Below are 14,716 nucleotides of genomic sequence, written 5' to 3'. Positions count from 1 at the left end.
CTTTACTAATATTCCATTCAGCATATTTCCTGATTGTTTTAATGTGAAATTGTCAACTGAAACATCAAACAGCAAAAAAAAAGTTTAAGTAGCTTTTGCCCCATAAATTGTTGACAACATCTGCAATCCTTCTGAACCCAAGTGAAATCCCTCATCCATTGTGAAGAAACTGTTAATTCATTTGTATCAATTGGACTTCCATTTATCATAATACTTACTACATTTGGCCTACTGAAATGAAGGAATAAAATATTATGCTGCCATTAGAATGCGCTACCTAATTATACTTACAAATATATGTAGTCTAGTATGAATGAGAATATAGGAGGAGGTTATGATAAAACAAGCACCAAAGTTGATAAATGAAATATGTGGACCTGTGAAACATTTTTGTAACTTTAGCGGAAAATATTGTTAGAGTGAGAAAAGTATTTCTCCTTGATCAAATTTATTATATAGTGGTATTCACTGCTGCCATTGATACTACTGAAATAAATAGAAAATGTGAATCTTAACAGCAAGAGTACACTATTTATAGCTTCCCCATGTTAACGTTAGGATAATATTTATGGTCTTATTTTTTTTGCAGAAAGTTAGTTCATTCCCAGTGCCTTTTGTCTTTGAGGTCTGGGCAATCATTAATGCATCATTGTTTAAAAAAAACAGTAGAAATGGACATTGAAGTGTATAGACCAAATGCAAGCAAATGGGAATAGTGTAGATGGACAAAAAGGACATGACAGTATGAAGACCCCATTTCTGTGTTGTACAACAGTAACCGTGTTTAGCTATATGAACAAGCTGGCAAGATTGTGTGTTGATAGTACTCTGCAGAAGCGTCACTGATTAAGCTATTACAACAGCGTGTGGTTCTATTGAAGCCAGGCAGCTGGTAGAGATGGATGAAACATTATGGTTGAGATTCATCTTTGATAACAAACTAAGATCAAGCAAAGTAGTGATAGCAAATGAAACAATTCCAGAGGATGATAACATTACTTGAATGAGCTGACACAGATAATGAAACAGAAAAAGCAGAAAATAAGTATATACTGCCATCCATGGATACACAGGTGAAGGTCACTGCAGCCATGGCTTGGAGAGATTTGAAAGCACGAATAAATATATTAAAATTAATTTCCTATCGTGTGGAAAGTTAGTGGAGCCTGCAAGTGGTAAGTTGCAGGTTTTAATACAGCTGAGACTATGAGTACCACATTTTAGGAGAATTGTATTTCACAGATGGTGCAAGAAAAATCTAAAGAAGAGAGTTTTTGAAAATCTGGCTCTGGAAATGATAAACATAAAGTTCATTTTATTGATTATAGAGCCAGGCTGGGGTTCAGTGACTCATTCAAAGACAGAATGGAGCATATCTCTAGTAAACTGACCTTGTCTTTGAATGGTGTCAAAACCCTGAATATACTTTGAGTCGACAGTGGAAAGATGGTGGCTAATTCAAGCGTATTGGTCCAATTTGAAGATAAAGATCTCTTGACAAAATGGAGGAAATCAGCAATATCCTGGAGGATCCCACCCACCCTGCTCATGGTTTGTTTGTCCCTCTCCCATCATGGAGGAGGCTACGTAGTTTCCATCCCAGGACCACCAGACTCAAAAGTAGTTATTTTCCCCAAGCAGTAAGGCTGATCAACACCTCCACTCACTAACCCAGCGCACCACACCCCTACTTCCACCACCACGACTTTATCATTTCCTGTCAGTCACCTTATGTTCAAACATTCCTGTGCCTAGCGTCACTCTATGGACATGCAATCAATCGATGTATACAGGTTATCTTATGCATTTATATTTATTTTGTTTTTTTATTATTGTGTTCTTTATATTACTTGTTTTTTGTGCTGCATCAGGTCCAGAGTAACAATTATTTTATTCTCCTTTGCATTTGTGTACTGGAAATGACATTAAACAATCTTGAATCTTGAAGGGAGGCAGACATTAGACTTAATGCAAACTTGACATCACATTCTTGTTGAGGGAAAGATATTCTGTCTTTGTGTTACTTTATTGTCCACATCTGAGGTAACAAGACACACAAGTACATAGTAATGGAGAATAGACTTGTCCTCTTGTTTTCTGGTATTGAGTTATGCTAGATTATTTTTCCTCTGCACTTAATGCTCACCTAGCTGAGATGGAACATGTACTTCTTTCTTAACTTAAATACTCTTAAAACAATCATTGGGTTGTGTAAGCTTTCAGCTGGATTTGAATATTGGTATTATGAATGGTTGACATTACTTTGGAAGAAGCACTATTCTTGAAGCTTAGCAGGAAATATTTCAGCCTCAAAATCTATCTCTTTGCTCAAGCTTTTGTTCCTTTCCCCAGTAGTTCCTAATAAGGCATGGTGTAAACTTATTTTAATACTGTTTCTAAAAAGTATCTTGGAACAACTAAATGAAAATTTTTTAAAAGCTGCAGATGTTGGAAATCTAAACTTTAAAAAAAATCTGCTGGAAACACTCAGTACATCAGTAGAATGATCTGCAGTGTTTTACTGGCAATTTCTGTTTTTATTACCGTGGAACAACTTATCATAAGTAATTGGAGTACATTGTTCGTTGTTTCTCAACCATGCCCAGAAATTCCTCATCAGGTGGTGATTCTTCTTGCCATCTGCCACCTGTGATTCCCGTTTTACCTGAACTATAATGTGAGGTTGATAAGTGTGGTGCTCTCCCTGGAGCATACTGAAGATTGATTGCTTTAGGAGCAGAGTGTTGAACTCAATGAATCTTAGTGTAATGACCTTGCTGTTGCCATACCTCAAGAGTGGTGGATTTGTGAATGACTGCATTAAAACTTGGTAGAAGATGGTAGCCCTCCCTATAGGACTGCAACAAGAAGAATCAGTCATCACAACAGCCCAGGGTTAGACCTATATTATTCATTTGCTCTGATTTCAAGAATGCTACACAAAAATGAATAGAAAACTCTTAACTGTTTATGAAAGCTCCTTACTCTTCTTGGAATACCTCAATGAGAGAAATTTTATTGGATATTTGTATTAATTACCTTTGATAATTGTGCAAGATTTCATGCGTTGGTTTTTCTCGCAAAAGTATGCACTTGACATTTGCTCAGTACAGCTGTTGATGGCAACTGCCAAATTATTGTGATATGCCGTACAGTCACCTGGAACATTTCTGAGGCCTAGACACCATTATAGCCTATCCTACCAGTCTCGCTTATCGATCATCCTATTAACCCCAGAGAATGTGAGGCAACATGCTTGGTTTTATGGGGCATTCTTTTCAGGAATCTTTATATCTTCTTACATTATCTGGGCTTAAATATTTTCATTCTAAATGCCAAATATTTCCATTCTAAATGCCCTGGTCTTCAGAAGCCACTTCAATGTCTCTGCCATGGAGGGAGTGAAGAGCGTCAAGTTGTTCCTTGGTGTGCACATAACAGACGATCTAACCTGGACCCACAACATCTCCTCGCTAGTGACGAAGATACAGCAGTGTCGACACTGTCTCAGGAGTTTGAGGCATGCAAGCTCTCCACTCCCATTCTAAAAACTTTCTTTAGGCGTACCACTGAGAGTGTCCTGTCTAGCTGCATTACGGAAGCTGCAAGGCATCAGACTGCAAGACCCTACAGAGGACAGTAAAAACTGCCGAGAAAATCACTAGGGTTTCCCTGTCCCCTATTTGTGACATTTACCAGGACCATTGTAGACAAAGGACCCGAAGCGTTTTTGATGATCCCTAGCACCCATCCCACAATCTCTTTGACCCAGTGCTGTCAGGCTGGATAACAGTTACCTCACTCAGGTTGTGAGACCTGATGAATATCATGCCACCACTGAGGTCTTGTCACTAGGACAGCGAGTTGTTTAATGTTTACCTATGCTGCACGCTACATGAATTTTGAATTATATGTTAACTTATTTATGGTAATATTTTGTTTTATGTGCTCTGTGTGATATGTGTTTTGTGGGTGCACCATAATCCAGAGGAACGTTATTTTGTTTGGTTGTATATATGTACAGTCAGATGACAGTGAACTTGAACTTGATCTGAATACCGTGAAGAAACAAACTGATGGAAATCTATACACCGTAAGCATGATTGTCTTTGCTTCACTTACACAGTTAGGCATTCTTTTGGCTTTGATTTTTTCTTCTTAAGCATTCAGTTTATTAAAAATTCTTGAATCCTTTCCATCATATATGAAGTACACTTAGTGTCCATTTTTCTTCATGTGTGTAGTGCCTTCCACTTGTACTATTGTTCACATATTTACATGAGTGCCACTGTAGCGTAGTGGTTAGCACAAATTTGGAGTTCAGTTTGGACACCTTCTGTAAGAAATTGTAAGACCTTCCCGTGAAGCATGTGGGTGTCCTTCTGGCGCTCCGATTTCCTCCCAGAGTGCAAAGACATACTGGTTAGTAGGTTAATTGGTCATTATGAATTGTCCTGTGATTAGGCTTGGGTTAAATAGGTGGATTGTTGGGCCAGAAGATCTGTTCTACACTGTATCTGTAAATAAAATGAACTAAAGAAATCTTCTCTCTCTCTTGACTACTCTGAATAAACTACTCAGAGCATACTGTAATTAATTTTAAATTTTAATTTGTTTAAGGATGCAGTGGATGATAAGATAGAGGAGGTCTGGACATGTAGCATCTCCTCTGTCCTGCTGTTCTGTCACGATATTACACTGTAAGCTCTTGCTCCAATTTGGTGAGAAAGATGAGAAAGACAGGGTTAGCATGTAGGTTCTGATTATGCATCTATAACCCCCAGAACTAAAGCTGATTAAAGTTCGCTGATGACACCACTGTTGTGGGCTGTACCAAAGGTGGTGATGAATCAGCATACAGGAAGGAGACTGAAAATCTGGCTAAGTGGTGTCATACTAACTATCTCTCACTCAATGTCAACAAGACTGAGGAACTGATTGTAGACAACTTCGGAAGAGGGAAACCTGAGGTCCATGAACCAGTAATTATTGGAGGATCAGAGGTGAATAGGGTTAGCAACTTTAATTTCCTGGGTTTTACCATTTCAGAAAATCTGTCCTAGACACGGTACATAAGCGCAATCATGAAAAATGCACAGTAGTGCCTCTACTTCCAAGGAAGTCTACGGAAATTTGACATGATATCAAACACTTTAACAAACTTCTATAGATGTGTGATTGAGTGTGTATTGACTGGCTGCATTATGGCCTGATGTGTGAATACCAGTGTCTTTGAGCAGAAGATCTTACAAAAGGTAGTGGATGCAGCCCAGTACATCATGGGTAAAATAGTCATAGTCATAGTCATAGTCATACTTTATTGATCCCAGGGGAAATCGGTTTTCGTTACAGTTGCACCATAAATAATAAATAGTAATAGAAATAGTAATACTACTATTAGTAAATAGTAAATAGTAATAGTCATGGAAATAATAAATAGTAATAGAAAAATAGTAATAAATAGTTAAATAGTAATATGTAAATTATACCAGTAAATTATGAAATAAGTCCAGGACCAGCCTATCGGCTCAGGGTGTCTGACCCTCCAAGGGAGGAGTTGTAAAGTTTGATGGCCACAGGCAGGAATGACTTCCTATGACGCTCTGTGTTGCATCTCGGAGCCTCCCAACCACCGAGCACACCTACATGAAAAAGGTTGCTGTAGAAAATCAACATCCATCATCAAAGATCTCACCACCCAGGCCATGCTCTTTTCTCGCTGCTGTCATAAGGTGGAAGGTACAGGTGTCTCAGGACTTGCACCACCAGGAACAAGAACAGCAACTACCCCTGAAAAATCAGGCTCTAAAAAAATGGCATTACTGCACTCATTTGAGGACTGTTATATTGATGGATGTTATATTGTTATTTCATGCTCATTACTTATTACGATTTCGTTAGATCTGCATTTCTTGCTTAGTATGCCCGCAGAAAAAAAAACCTCAGTGTTGTATGTGGTGACATGTGTGACTCCGATAATAAATTTTACTTTGAACTTGACACTTTGGAAATATTTACGTGTGTGCCACTGTGGGCGTAGCAGTTAGCACAAATTTGGGGTTCAATTTGGACACCATCTGTAAGAAATTGTAAGTCCTTCCTGTGAAGTGTGTGGGTTTTCTCTGGGTGCTCCAGTTTCCTCCCACAGTCCAAAGGCATACTGGCTAGTAGGTTAATTGGTCATTGTGAATTGTCCTGTGATTAGGCTTGGGTTAAATAGGTGGGTTGTTGGGCCAGAAGGGTCTGTTCCATGTTGTAGCTCTAAATAAGATGAAAGAAGTAAATCTTCTCTCACTCTTACTATTCTGAATAAACTACTCAGAACATACTGTACATAACTTTAAATTTTAACTTGGTTTTAAGGATGCAGTGGCTGATATGGTAGAAGGGGTCGGGACATGTCGCAACTCCTTGGTCCTGCTGTTCGTCTGGAGCCCTGGTCACTTTAGAGCCAGCGCTCCATCACCATATCACACTGCAAACTCTTGCTCCAGTTTGCTGAGCGAGACAAGGTTGGCGTGCAAGTTCAGATTTTACAGCCAACCTCATCTTTCTACGCCCACAACTAAACCTCATTAAAGTTTGCTGATGACACAACTGTTGTGGGCTGAATCGAGGGTGGCAATGAATCAGCGTATAGGAGGGAGTTTGAAAATCTGGCTGAGTGGTGTCATAACAACAATCTCTCACTTAATGTCTACAAGACCGAGGAACTGTTTGTAGACGACTTCAGGAGAGGAAAACCTGAGGTCCATGAACCAGTAATCGTCGGAGGATCGGAGGTGGATAGGGTTAGAAACTTTAATTTCCTGGGTGTTGCCATGTCAGAAAATCTATCCTAAACCCAATACATAAGTGCAATCACAAAAAATGCACCACAGTGCCTCTGCTTCCTTGGAAGTCTGCAAAAATTTGGCATGATATCAAAAACTTTAACAAACTTCTGTAGATTTGTAACGAGAGTTAATTGACTGGCTGCATTACAGCCTGGTATGTGAATACCAATGCCTTTGAGCAGAAAATCTTACAAAATGTAGTGGATGCAGCCCAGTACATCATGGGTAAAACCCTCCCAACCACCAAGTACACCTATATGAAGAAGGTTGCTGTAGAAAAGCAACAACCGTGATCAAAGATCTCGCCACCCAGGCCATGCTCTTTTCTCACTGCTGCCATCAGGTTGAAGAACAGCTACTACCCCTCAAACATCAGGCTCTTAAACAAAATGGGGTTACTGCACCCATTTAAAGACTCTGTTATACTGGTGGATGTTATATTGTTATTTCATGCTCATTACTTATTGCTATTTTGTTAGATCTGCATTTCAATAGTTTGTTTAGAGTTTACAGTTTCTGATGTTTACAGTTACTGTTCTATAGTTTTGCTAAGTATGCCCACAGAAAAAGAAACTCAGTGTTGTATGTGGTGACATGTGTGACTCTGATAATAAATTTTACTTTGAACTTGACACTTCAAAAATATTTACAAGTGCCACTGTAGCATAGTGGTTAGCATGACTTTGGAGTTCAATTTGGACACCACCTGTAAGAAATTGTAGGTCTTTCCTGTGAAGCATGTGGGTTTTCTCTGGGTGCTCCAGTTTCCTCCCACCGTCCAAAGGCATACTGGTTAGTTGGCTAATTGGTCGTTGTGAATTGTCCTGTGATTAGGCTTGGGTTAAATTGGTGGATTGTTGGGCCAGAAGGGCCTGTTCCATGTTGTAGCTCTAAATAAAATGAAAGAAATAATTTTTCTCTCACTCTAGACTACTCTGAAGAGACTACTCAGAACATACTGTAAATAACTTTCAATTTTAACTTGATTTAAGAATGCAGTAGGTGGCAAGGTAGAGGTAGCATCTCCTCTGTCCTGCTGTTCTGTCTGGAACCTTGTCACCGAAGAGCCAGGGCTCCATCACCATATTACACTGCAAACTCTTGCTTCGATTTGGTGAGGAAGGCAAGGTCGGTATGCAAGTTCAGATAATGCAACTATAACTCCCACAACTAAAGCTGATTAAGGTTTGCAGATGACACCACTGTTGTGGGTTGAATCAAGGATGGTGATGAATCAACAAACAGGACAGAGATTGAAAATTTAGCTGAGTGGTGTCATAACAACAATCTCTCACTCGATGTCAGCAAGACCAAGGAACTGATTGTAGACATTAGGGGAGGGAAACCAGAGGTCCATGAACCAGTAATCATTGGAGGATCAGAGGTGAGAGGGTTAGCAACTTTAATTTCCCAGGTGTTACTATTTCAGAAAATCTGTCCTAGACCCAGTACATAAGTGCAATCATGAAGAAAGCACGGCAATGCCTCTACTTCCTTGGGGGTCTGCAGAACATGACATCTGAAGTTGTATAGTTGAGAATGTATTGACTGGCTGTATTACAGCCTGGTACGGGAACACCAATGTCTTTGAGCAGAAAATTCTACAAACTTTAGTTTCCTGGGTCTAGGACAGATCATATTTGCAAGGATCAGTCCCAGACCTAGTACATAGTGCAATCGCGAAGAAAGCACAGCAGTGCGCCTACTTCATCAGGAGTCTGCAGAGATTCAGCATAACATCTAAAACTTCGACAAACTTACGTAGTTGAGATTGTATTGACTGGCTGCATCACAGCCTGGTATGGAAACACCAATGCCCTTGAAGGGAAAATCCTACAAAAAGTAGTGGATGCAGCCAGTACATCACAGGTAAAGCCCTTATAATCATTGAGCACATCTACATGAAATTCTGGTGTTGGGGACCAGCATCCATCGTCAGAGATCCCCATCACCCAGGCCATGCGGACTCCAAGCCAGACTAAAACATTGGTGCATGAAACTTTCTCTACCCAGTATCTAGTTAGCAAATGTACAGTTGCTGGAGAACAGGATTGAGGACCTGATAGCAAGATTGCTATGTTGGAAGGAAATGAGGAATTGCTGTGTTCCCTGTTTCATGGAGACATGGCTTGATCCAGACATGCTGGAAACATCAGTAAGACCCGAAGGCTTCTTGATACACAAGATAGACTGGACAGTTGATTCAGAGAAGGAAGAAGGTGGTGGTCTGTGTTTCATGATAAAGTCTGTGCTACTCAGACGTAATGGGCTTGTCGTGCTCTTGTTCCCCAACCTGGACCATCCAATGATTAAGTGCTGATCATTCTACTTATCAAGAGAGTTCTCCATGATCCTGACCACAGTTTATACTGCCAAACACCAATATTAAGCAAGCCCTCGAGGTACTGAGTGTCACCATCAGCAAACAAGAAACAGTGTACCCCAACATCTTTCAAATCATTGGCAGGGAGTTTCAATCAGGCTTGTTTGAAGAAATCTCTGTCCAATTATCATCAACATATCACCTGCAGCACTAAAGGTCCCAACACACTAGACCATTGTTATACTACAATTAGGAATGCCTACCATTCCATGCCTGGACCGCATTTCAGGAAATCTGATCACTTGGCTGTCCTCTTCCTTCCTACATATAACCAGAGGCTAAAGAGCAGGGATTCCCAACCTGAGGTCCACTGTCCCCTTGGTTATTGGTAGGAGTCCATGGCATAAAAATGTTTGGGAACCCCTGCTAAAGAGCAAGGGTCTAGAAGTAAGGACAATAAGGAGGTGGTCGTGGGAGGCAGAGGAACAGCTACAGGATTGTTTCAAGTCGGTGGACTGTGTCATGTTTAAGAACTTATCAGAGAATCTGAACGAACGTCATGGACTTTATAAAAACAGTCGTAGATGAGTGTGTCCCCAGAAAATTATTCAGAATCTTCCCCTCCCAGAAGCCTAGGAGGACCAGCTGATCAGCAATCTGCTAAGCGCCAGATTTGTGACATTCATGACTGGCGACCAAGCTAAATTCAAGAGGTCCAGGTACAATCTTCGGAAAGTCATCTCACATGTGAAGTGGCAACTTGATCCACTGAAGGCTGCTCGACAGCTGTAGCAGGACTTGAATGTTATCAACTCCTCCAAAGTGAAACCAAGCAGCATGGTGACAACAAGGTTTCACTCCTAGATGAGCTCACTGCCTTTTATGCTTACTTTGATCACCAAAGCATGGAGGCACCTTCACAAACTCCCTCAGCTCTCAATAACCCTGTGATTTCAGTCTCAGGCCAACCTGAGAGCATCCTTCAGGATGGCGAAGCCGAGTATTAAAGACCTGTGCTAAACAACTGGCTGGAGTGTTCACTGATATATCTAAACTTTCAGTTCAGCAGTCTGAAATGAACCTGCTTTAAGCAGGCTTCAATTAAACCAGTGCCTAAGAAGAACGTGGTAACCTGTCTCGATGACTATTGCCCCAGTAGCACTTACATCCATTGTAATGAAGTGCTTTGAGAGGTTAGTGATGAAACTTATCAACTCCTGTCTGAGAAGCAATTTGGATCCTCTCCAATTTGTCACAACATGCCAACAACAGATACCCTTTCATTGGCTCTTCACTCCACCCTGGAACATCTGGAAAGCGAAGATGCTTACATCCAGATGCTCCTTATTGACTGCAGCTCAGCATTCAGTACTAACATCCCTTCAATACTAATCGATAAGCTTCTAGATCTTGGCCTCAGTATCTCCTTGTGCAATTGGATTCTTGATTTCCTCACTTGCAGACCCCAATTAGTTCAGATTGGCAACAACACCTCCTCGACAATCTCCATCAGCACAGGTACACCACAAGACTGTGTGCTTAGCCCCCTGCTCTACTCTCTTTATATTTACAATTGTGAGGCTAAGCACAGCTCCAATGTCATATTTAAGTTTACTGATGACACCACTGTCAATGGCCAAATCAAAGGTGGCGACGAATTAGAATATAGGAGGGAGACTGAAAATCAGGCTGAGTGGTGCCACAACAACAACCTCTGACTCAATATCAGCAAGACCAAGGAGATGTTTATTGACTTCAGGAGGAGGAAACCTGAAGTCCATGAGCCAGACCTCATCAGGGATTCAGAGGTGGAGACGGTCAGCAACTTTAAATTCTTAGGTGTTGTCATTTCAGAGGATCTGTTCTGGGTCCAGCACTTCAGTGCCATTACAAAAAAAAGTACAGCAGTGCCTCTATTTTCTTAGTGGATTGTAAAGATTTGGAATGTCATCTAAAACTTTGACAAACTTCTATAGATGTGTGGTGGAGAGTATATTGACTGGTTGGATCACAGCCTGGTATGGAAACACCAATGCCCTTAAACAGAAAAGCCTACAAAAAGTAGTGGATATGGTCCAGTCCATAATGGCTAAAGCTCTCCCAACCATTGGTTTCATCTACACAGAGCATTGTCGCAGGAAAGTAGCATCCATCAGCAAGGGCCTCCAAAATGCAGGCCATGCACTCTTCTCACTGCTGCTATCAAGAAGAAGGTACAGGACCCTCAGTACATACACCCCATCAGGCTTTTCAGTCAGCTTCACTTGCCCCATCACTGAATTGTTCCCACAATCAATGGAGTACTTTCAAGGTCTCTACAATTCATTTTCTCAATATTTATTGTTTACGTATTTATTTATTATTAATATTACTATTATTTTAGGATTTTTTTCTGATGTTTGCACAATTTGTTGTCTTTTGCACATTGGTTGCTGTCTATCCTATTTGTGTTTTATTGATTTTGCTGTATTTCTTGTATTTACCATGAACACCCTCAAGGAAATGGATCTCAGGGTTTTATATAGTAACATGTATGTACTTTGATAATAAATTTACTTTGAACTTTGATGTTAACCAATTCCAGCCTGACATTTCAGACCAAAGAAACTCCACTGAAAACCAAAAAAAATGTGAAAAGCATTGATGTGATTTCCTGAACATACAGGAGGGCAGCTGTCATTTTATTTAAAAAGACGTTGTGTATCCCCACGTAACAGCAATTTGGATAACAGAAATTCACCCTTATGGAATTAACACATATTTACCGAAAATTTTGAGATAAAAAATAAAAAAAATTTCATATAGAATTTATGAACGAAAGAGATAGCTAAATAACAACATGTAAAAGGAGCAACAAATTTTATCCATTTTTGACAAGGTTTTCTAGGAACACAAACACTACTGTAACATGGGGGTATACGGTATGTTAAAATATTGATGATTACATGTATTATTTGCATGTGCTTTTGTTTGTTTTGTCTTCATTTCAAATGTAAGAAGATATGACGTGTTCTGTTAGCTCAGTTATTCCATAAGGGTTGTGGAGCAAATTTCTTATTGAATGATTGGTGTCATAATGTACAGTTGTGAGAAGTGAGAACCAAGTTGCAATGTAACCAAAGCAATAGATTCTTCTGCAACTTTTAGCTGCTATTTCCGAAATGCTAATTTGAGTTTTCAGTATTCATTAAAGTTGCTAGTTGTCATGGTGACAGGCCCCCTGCTGCTGAATTTGTCCTGAGGATTCTGTTCCATCTTCGAAACAAGGAGACCAATCCTCATTAAAGAGGCACGAGAAAAGCTTTTTACCAACTTGAAGACTTGAAAATATTTTCACTGGTCCAAGCCATGAGCAAAAAGGACAAGAAGAATTTAAGAAGTGTCCACTTGCTGTGCTGCTGACAAAAATTCAAACTTACTTGATTCAAGGAAAGCTTTTAAAAGCTTCTAATGACTTGCACAAATTCAAACAGAAATTGTATTTTATAATAATTGTAATTAAATTAGTATACACATCATAAAATGGTAAATGTATTATCTTTACGTTTTAGTTAAGCAGAATATTTGCCTCATTAAAAAAATAAACTAATCTAATTTCAGTGGTTATTTAAAGCTCTTTTTTCCTGACAAAACTAACTTTATTCTTTATTGCCTTTCTTCCAAACATTAGCATGCAAATGATTTTAGCTGGTCCTTTTAAAAAGTTAGCCCTTGCTATCACTTCATCATTGACTGACTTTGTGTAAGTGGATCAAAGGTGTCTTGCTGTTCTGTGGGTCTCACTTACTTAACAATCCTGTTTCAAACCAGAGTACTTGTGAACATAATTGTGCAGCGATTATGCTATTGTAGTTATCCATAGTGAAAGGTTTTGAATGATTCTGCTTTTATTCCATTGTATGCTGCAGACGCAGATATTCTTTATATTGATTTGCAGTGCAGAAGTACAAATTTCATCCACCCTTGTCAAAGGTCACATAATGTGTATCATGGTCTAGCATAAATGTTCCATCTACCAAACATTTCAAAGGAATGAGAGAGCTGGGGAAATGTTTACCAGGGTCACATTAAAATTTGTTTTTGTGGAAGTAAAAGCATGTAGTATTTTCACTCATTATCCAAATATGGTCTCCAAAATTCTCATGCAGATGCAGGATGCATGCTGTTTAATCCAATCAACAGAAGAGTTTCTTAAGTCGCAACAATATTGATTTTCATAATTGCTGTGTTTTACTTCAAATTAATTACTGTATTCTAAGAACAATTGTTGCAGTAACATAATTAGCTGTAAATGTAAATGACTGACCTTTGCAATTTAGCATGCCAGTACCTATAGATCTGAACTTCTATAAATGCACAGTGGAGAGTATCATAACTGATTGCATTATGGTGTGGAAAATATAATGCTTAAGAACAGAAAAGACTACAGATAACAGTCCATCACAGGTAAAGCTCCCTCTATTATGTTTTGTAACTTCAAAGCATAAAACTAATTGAAAGAAAAGCACAGAGCCAGGAAATGCGTGTTGTCGTTTCATTTTTACTTTAAGCAAGGTACACAGTTATGATGTGGTGGTGTGATGATGTATGCCATTCACGTACTTTTCACATGCAACCTGTAATGAATTATGTAAAAAAGCAGAGAATGCTTGATCACACATATATTTACGATATTACTCAAATATTAAATACACAACCACCCTACCATCGAATACATTTACACAGAGAGCTGCCAGAAGAAAGCCGCGTCCATCATCAAAGACTCCCACTATTCAGGGCATGCCATCTTCTTGCTACTACCATCTGGCAGAAGGTACAGAACCCTTAGGTCCCACGCAACCAGCTTCAAAAACTGTTATTACTCTACACCCATCGGTCTGAACAGGCTTGCATAACTTCAGTCACCACTACTCTGAACCTGTAATACAACCTACAGACTAACTTTCAGGGAATCTTTACAACTCATGTTCTCTGTACTTGTTTTATTTGCACAGTTTGTTGTCTTTTGCACATTGGTTGTTTGTCAGTCTTTGTCTTTTATAGTTATTTGTAAATACTATTGTATTACTGTATTCCCTGTAAGTTCCTGCAAGAAATTAAATCGCAAGGTAGTACACACATAGAGAGAGAGACACACACACACACACACACACACACAGAGTTATACATACTTTGATAATATATTTAGTTTAAACTTTGTAAGTACTTTATGATAAAGTCTGTTTGATGGAATGTTCCATTCCTGCAGAAAGAAAGAACTTACATTGATATAGCGGTTTCAAGATGTCCAGAGTGCTTTAAGACCAATTAAGTAGTTTGCTGATATGGTCATGGTTGGAATAGAACCTATTTGTGCACAGAAAATTCCTACAAATAGCAATGAATTAATGGCCAGACCTGCTTTGGTAATGCTGGTTGAAACGCAAATAGAGGCTGCAGACCTTCCTTGTTCTTTTATTGGTGCCACAGAAAAGAATTGCAGGATCTTAATTTTACATTTTACATCCGAAAACCTACATCCTTGCATCACTGGACTGGAACTTCTAAAGTTGAAGGG

General features: G+C 39.3%; 1 protein-coding gene across 1 annotated transcript in view; it reads left to right on the top strand.

Moving 5' to 3' along the window:
* LOC134356821 (receptor-type tyrosine-protein phosphatase gamma-like) overlaps positions 1 to 14,716 on the top strand; it is a 699,039-nt gene that overhangs the window by 592,640 nt on the left and 91,683 nt on the right. The window lies entirely within an intron of this gene.

The sequence above is a fragment of the Mobula hypostoma genome, chromosome 15 (genome assembly GCF_963921235.1).
Source record: "Mobula hypostoma chromosome 15, sMobHyp1.1, whole genome shotgun sequence".
Lineage (NCBI taxonomy): Eukaryota > Metazoa > Chordata > Chondrichthyes > Myliobatiformes > Myliobatidae > Mobula > Mobula hypostoma.
The sequence above is the reverse complement of the archived record's forward strand: the minus strand, read 5'-3'. Positions and strand labels throughout refer to the sequence as shown.